Source organism: Penaeus vannamei, chromosome 3 (assembly GCF_042767895.1).
Source record: "Penaeus vannamei isolate JL-2024 chromosome 3, ASM4276789v1, whole genome shotgun sequence".
In the NCBI taxonomy this organism is placed as follows: Eukaryota; Metazoa; Arthropoda; class Malacostraca; order Decapoda; family Penaeidae; genus Penaeus; species Penaeus vannamei.
The window spans coordinates 22,391,214-22,398,713 of NC_091551.1; the positions used below are offsets into that span (position 1 = coordinate 22,391,214).

The 7,500-nt window shown below is 39.9% G+C and overlaps 2 protein-coding genes across 3 annotated transcripts in view; one reads left to right on the forward strand and one right to left on the reverse strand.

Annotated features, from left to right (window-relative positions):
- Nucleotides 1-3,087, forward strand: part of LOC113811910 (uncharacterized) — a 4,880-nt gene extending 1,793 nt beyond the window's left edge. The window contains exon 4 of the mRNA XM_027363764.2: nucleotides 2,491-3,087. The gene's annotated coding sequence lies outside the window, so the exon portion shown is untranslated. The remainder of the gene's footprint in view (nucleotides 1-2,490) is intronic.
- Nucleotides 1-7,500, reverse strand: part of LOC113822855 (protein amalgam) — a 470,613-nt gene that overhangs the window by 284,417 nt on the left and 178,696 nt on the right. The window lies entirely within an intron of this gene.

The following is a 7,500-nucleotide window of genomic DNA, read 5'->3' on the forward strand; positions in this document are numbered from 1 at the left end:
GTAAAAATAGATGCCTGAGTGTGAATGATTTTTTTTATCAGTTTATTACAAGCATCTGCATTTACAAAATAATAACAATAATGATATAATAACACAATAATAATAATGATAATAATAATAATAATAAGATAGGTAAATAAGTAAGTAGATAAAAAGCTAAATAAAAAGGTAAATAAGGTAAGTAGATGACAAGCAGGTATGGATTTACAGACAACGTGTAGACATGCATTGCCATAATTGATATTCTGGCAACACGTCCTTTCATGTTATCATACACTAAACTTTCGGATGACATATACTTATTACACTCTACCATATTTAAAAGATCTATGATACAATGAAAAAAGACGCAACCGAAGAAGGGAATGAGGGAGAGTCAGGGAGGGAAATGAGGGAGAGTCAGGGAGGGAAATCCGGGAGAGTAAGGGAGGGAAATAAAAGAAAGTCAGGGAGGGAAATCCGGGAGATTCTGGGAGGGAAATCCGACTAATCAGGGAGAGTCAGGGAGGGAAATCCGGGAGAGTCGGGGAGGGAAATCCGACTAATCAGGGAGAGTCAGGGAGGGAAATCAGGGAGAGTCAGGGAGGGAAATCAGGGAGAGTCAGGGAGGGAAATCAAGGAGAGGAAGGAAGGGAAATCAGGGAGAGTCAGGGAGGGAAATCAGGGAGGGAAATCAATGAGAGTCAGGGAGGGAAATCCGACTAATCAGGGAGAGTCAGGGAGGGAAATCAGGGAGAGTCAGGGAGGGAAATTCTACTAATAAGGGAGGAAAATAAAAGAGTCAGGGAGGGAAATAAGGGAAATAAAGGAAAAGTCAGGGAGGGAAATCCGGGAGAGTCAGGGAGGGAAATAAGGGAGAGGCAGAGAGGGAAATCTGGGAGAGTCAGGGAGGCAAGTAAGGGAGAGTCGGGGAGGGAAATCCGACTAATCAGGGAGAGTCGGGGAGGGCGATGCGTCAAGGGAGTGAAGACAGCCACGTGTGAAGCGCCGGTTATTGGCGACACGGTGACTGAGCCCCGGGGAGCGACCATCGATGAAGCCGCACCAGCGAAGCCCCGGCGGGAGGGAGGCCTTGCGCGACTCGAAGGCGCTGACGGAGGGACGAAGCACCTCTCAGGGCGCGAGGAAGAAGCGCCAAGGGAGAGAAATAAGGGCGTAATGCGATGTATATTTTGCGAATATATATGCCGTGTTTATGCGTTTGCTAAAAACACTGTGGATTATAATGATAACATGTAACTGTAGTAGAAAGGGTATGAATGAGAATGGATGTCTTCACAACACAAGAGATGTATTTGATCGGTTTCCATTATGTCTTCGTCGTGCTTTTCTGACGGAGACATATTCGAAACCGGTCAATTGCATGCCTTATATTGTGAAGATATTCATTCTCATTCATACCTTTTCTACATTGGTCAACGTGGCTACGGTTCATATAACTAGCTTAAAAAGACAACATATATTTACAGGATCTGAATATAGGTAATTTTGCATGGATATGGGAGAGAGTAAGCGTCAATTTGTTGGCCTGTTTTGAGATTCACTTTGACTCAACTTGAATTTTCGGAATGTTCAGGCATTGATTGATTCTGTGCACAGAGTCTCTGACGCACCAAGATGGCCTCAAGACAGAACGCGATATCGTGGGTCGCGGATAATCTGCTCATATTTCAAATGAAATACAATACGCGATTTACATTTCAACTGCTTTGAAGTTACACTCCTTCACATCCAGACTGCGTTTAGTCGACACACTCGGGGAACACTTAAGGTATACTCCGTTCAGAGTTATAGAGTAAATCATTTCTTGCCAATGCATGAGTCTGACTTGACGGTTTTGTTCTCATCCAATTTCCGTTCATTTGGAGATCGCTGTAAAGTCGCGACCGATATGGGTCATCAGTCGAGTAAATATAATTGCTTCTTAGCAAGACGCGAGTGCTTTTGTTGTTGTTTTGTCTTGTTTTGTGTTGTTCTCTATCTGCGAAGGGACCGTTAGTAACGTGAAGTGAAGGCGTGTGTGTGTGCGTGTGCGTCCGTGTGTGCGTGCGTGTGTGTGTGTGTGTATGTGTGTGTGTGTGTGTGTGTGTGTGTGTGTGTGTGTGTGTGTGTGTGTGTGTGTGTGTGTGTGTGTGTGCTTCTTTTCCATCACAATTCAGAGTAAGATATTGTAGTTGTATACCAACCACTGCATCTAATGGATGACTCTCTATAAGTTTCCAATCTCGCAAAAGCTAGACAGAGCTTCAGGTTTTAAAGCTGTTTAAAGATGAACAGGAATAAAGCGTGGCAGGTTGGCTTAGACTGGAATGATATGTGCACCAAGTGGGAAACAATTAGATGATTGTTAAACATTTAAGCATTTAAGTAAATAAAAAGAGTTACGGAAAAGGGTTAGCGAAAGTACGTCTTCATCGAGAAAATGTTTGTTATATTATTTGTTATGATCCTATTAATCTTTTCCTTACATAATTTCTTTCTCTTTTCCAGATGCGATTATTCGCGAATGACAAACACAGACAACGCATTCAAAGGCGAGAGAAAGGATATAAAGTCACGTTCTATAAGAGCAAACAGAAACAGGAACCATGAAAAAAACATGGCGGTAATAGTGGACAATAGACTTCTTGTAAAGGACGAAACACGAAAGACCAAATGAAGTTCTCAGAAGACCGAAACCTCAAAGAGAGAAGAAGAAGAAGAAAAAAAAAAAATAGAGCGAAATCTCACAAAGGCGGAACAGCGGCGCCATCCACACGACCGGAGACGAAGAGAATTATCGGACATTGATTAAACCATCTCACGTTCTTTTAGGACTCGCATATAAGCTCCCGATCAACACTGGTTCAGACTTATTTCGGGGGGCCGTTCGGATCCGCGTCTTTCCCTCTGAAGTACTTTATGAATGAAATGTTGGCGAGGACGTCTTTGATCGGTGGGAAAAAATTGAATGGAACATTTCGATTTTGTAAGACGGATTTCGGAGCTATCATTAAAATGTTATTTGCTACAACAAGAATGCCGTCAGTTCCTTTTACTTCTAGTGAACATTTACAGTTATATTAGTTGATTAAAGTATCGTATCAAAATACACCCCGATTATCATTACCCCCCCCCCTCACACACACAATCTTAGTTTTTAAGTAATATTTTCAGCATTTAACCATAAAAACCCATTCAACAATACACTTGTTCATAAACAGACATACACGTTAGCATATAGAGTTATGCATGACTAAAACCAAATAAACAGGGGAATGAAGAGAGTATAGTGAACAAAGATGTTTTAAATATCGGTTATTGGTGAGACACAAGTGATTGAAGCAGATCGAGAAAACGAGAAAGAGAGAGTGAGCGAGCGAGTGAATTTGTGTGAGTGAGTGAATAAGTAAGGAATAGAGAGAGAGAGAGAGAGGAGGGGGGGAAGAAAGAAACAGAGAGAGAGAGAATTAAAGAGAGAAAATGAAAGAAAGAGAGAGAAAATGAAAGAAAGAGAGGGAAAAAATAAATAAAGAGAGAGAGAGAGAGAGAATGAAAGAAAGAGAGAGAGATAGAGAGAGAATGAAAAAAGAAAGAGAGAAAAAAATGAAAGAAAGAGAGAGAGAGAATGTGTGATCGTTTCTCGACGCGTCGCTTCGGACTACCGACCCACTGCGAAACCCTGATGGCCGATGAAGGAAGAAGTGACCCACGAAACGCGCAAGGAATCGAAGTGCAGAACGGCCCGGGTGAGGAACAACAACTAAACATCATCTGTGATTGAAAACAAAGGGAAACCCGATTACACAAGATAAGCAGCGATAAGACCAGTTTGTAAACGGTTTTTTCCGCTTTTAGAACAAGCCTTTTCGTAATCAGATATACACTAATACCATGCACCCATCGTAATTTGGAAAGGCGTGTGTAGTAAACATGCATATAATAAGCAGTACTGTATGTATGTTCTTCAGTATAATTCAACGATAAGCGAAAATCACACGGCAGAGACACGAACCGATGTGCAGACACGACAGGAAAAAAGCGCATCTATATAAAAGACGTTTAACAAAAGCTTCAAAGAAAATATGCACTGGCAGTCACCGGCAGAAGAGATGAAATATATTGGACATTGATTACTCTCCTTCGCGAGAATTTCAGCAACTCCAGAATTTCAGCAACTCCGGAATATCAGCAACAGAATTTCAGCAACTCCAGAATTTCAGCAACAGAATTTCAGCAACAGAATTTCAGCAACAGAATTTCAGCAACAGAATTTCAGCAACTCCAGAATTTCAGCAATAGAATTTCAGCAACTCCAGAATTTCAGCAACTCCGGAATTTCAGCAACAGAATTTCAGCAACAGAATTTCAGCAACAGAATTTCAGCAACTCCGGAATTTCAGCGTCTCCAGAAACTATGTGCACTGCAATGCCTGCATTGTGCGACTGTAATGAAGTTTTTGTACTGAACCTTCCGCGGGAATACGGGTAAATGTGGCGAAGTTTTGATACTCTATGTCGTGTTTTCCTTATTTACATTTCAATATTTATCCGTGCAAACCATTAGTTTTTTTTCACACCCCTCTTTCTTCGTATTTTTCTCTCTCACTTCCTTTTTATTTGCCCCTCTCTTTGTTGATAGAAATATATTGACGCTAACTGATTTATAGTCGACAATATGCCTCATGAGCTCCACTCATTAACACGGAAGGAAATAAGTACAGCTGATGATTGATGGACACTGCCCTGTCGAGCCCTATAGCTATTTGGAACTGACGGGTTAAACGAGGGCTTGGAATTAGCATACAGGATGTTTAATGAACTCACGCATATCTTTGTCTGAGTACTTTGTGTGTTTGTTTGTGGAGTAGTGTGGGTATTGTGTTGGGCTGTGTGTGTGTGTGTGTGTGTGTGTGTGTGTGTGTGTGTGTGTGTGTGTGTGTGTGTGTGTGTGTGTGTGTGTGTGTGTGTGTGTGTGTGTGTGTGTGTGTGTGTGTGTGTGGCTCCGGTTTTAAACGCACTTCCTTATCGCAGGTATTGTCGCACTAATCTCAGTGCCGGGATAATCTTGGGTATTTACCTGAGTATCCTGATCCAAGCAGCTTGCTGTGTTATAACCAGGAAAAGTTGTTCATTTGTGAATGTTAATGGATTATCATTTCTGGGAGAAGGGTATTTGTCGGCACTTTTCCTGGTATTCATTCTACTTATCCATATTCATTTGAAACTGTAGATTGTATTTCATAAATAAATGAAATTTTAAATAGATTACGCTGTTATCGTAAGCGTGTACCAATACCACAATACAATGTGGCTGATGATGTATCGACGAACTTTATAGTCATTGCACTTCCTGATTTCTTCTTGATTTTTATATTAATTGCAATCAAGTATGTTATGATGATGCCTTTCCAAAAGGTTGATCAGATTTATTATCCCTTAACTCGTAAAAATACGATATAAAGAAAACCCGATGAAGCTTGTCAGAGTGTGCGCTAAAAACGGAGTTGAATGTTGTGAATGTCCTTTCTTTAATTCATCTCCGATGCCATGTACGTGAAGCTAATAGCTGAGACTGGCCAATTAGAATCTATTCCGTCTTGTAAGATGTATTTGACAAGATATTACAACAGCGCATTAGTCCTTATATTATACATATGTTCATGATAAATACAAACACGCACACATACGCCCACTTAAGCCTAGACTCCCAAGGACTTATTAAGAGTAGGATCCTTCGAGCTGAGTCTGGGCTACTGAACAATGCACAGTGATCGAAATGCGAGGAGCGACCATGGAGGATACCAGGCCGCCGCGTCCGCTGTCAGGCAGTGTGCAGGAACCCGTTAAGGAGACTACAAACCGAAAGGGCCGGTGATCTCGAAACACAGAGACGACTCACTTTCAGGGCGTCGGGAGAGTGTGCAAGGGGGTGCGGAGAGTTATGTGGTGCACTGCCGGTAAATATGGTAATGGAGCGATAGACTGATTATGCAAATTAACGAAACAATGAAACTGGTTTTAAGAAGGTTGCTTGTATAAATATTGGATTCGAGCATATTTTCGCCATTTGTTGGGGGAATTAAGCATCTAATTATGCGTCAGCCTTTGTTCCAATGAGGACCTGATTCTTGAAAAAAAAATGTGTTTCATGCTCTCATTTGCTTTCTACTCATTCATTCATCTGCTTTGCTGTCCAGCTATTTCTTTATGTATGTATATATGCATATTTACATACATACATACATATGTTCGCGACGGAATCCGGACGAGAGCCTCAAAGCGCTTGCTGTTCCCTTGCTACCGCGACGAACAGCATTTCTTTCCATCCGGTAATGCATTCCGATGATAATTAATAATTTGTTGGTCCGGCTAGCAGCCCGGAGGAAATCGGGCGTCAGAGATTTCATCGGGGAGACCGGCCAAAGCGGTGTGTCGATACCCGTCCATCATTCATGGGCGCTCGGTTCTCACTGGGGCCAGGGTATAGCACGTCGATTTGGTAGGGAATCGTATCCTGCAGGTCTTTTAGTCTGTCCTCGTCACCCCCCCCCTCTCTTTCTCACTCTTTCTCTGTCTGTCTGTCTGTCTGTCTGTCTCTCTCTCTCTCTCTCTCTCTCTCTCTCTCTCTCTCTCTCTCTCTCTCTCTCTCTCTCTCTCTCTCTCTCTCTCTCTCTATTTACCAATGTATCATCCTTTTTGTCTGATTGATTACAGATTTTTCTCTCTCGCCCCTATCATTCATGTATATGTATACAACCAAAACATTCATACATGAATACATACGTACAAACATACCTGTATGTATAGATATGTATATATATATATATATATATATATATATATATATATATATATATATATATATATATATATATATATATATATATATATATATATATATATATATATATATATATATATATATATATATATATATATACACACATACATGTACATACATACACACACACACACACACACACACACATATACAAACATATACATACATATATATATATATATATATATATATATATATATATATATATGTATGTATGTATGTATGTATGTATGTATGTATGTATGTATGCATTTATGTCTGTAGGTATTCAAACACACACACACACACACATAGATAGATTGATAGATAGATAGATAGATAGATAGATGGATAGGTACACACACACACACACACACACACACACACACACACACACACACACACACACACACACACATATATATATATATATATATATATATATATATATATATATATATATATATATATATATATATATATATATATATACATATATATATATATATATATATATATATATATATATATATATATATATATATATATATATACATATACACATGTGTGTGTGTGCGTATGTGTGTGTGCGTGTGTGTGCTTGTGTGTGTGTGTGTGCATATATACATACGCATTCATTATCATTCTTCATTCATCTCTTTCCCATTCTTTCTATCAAAACATTTTGATACCCAAAA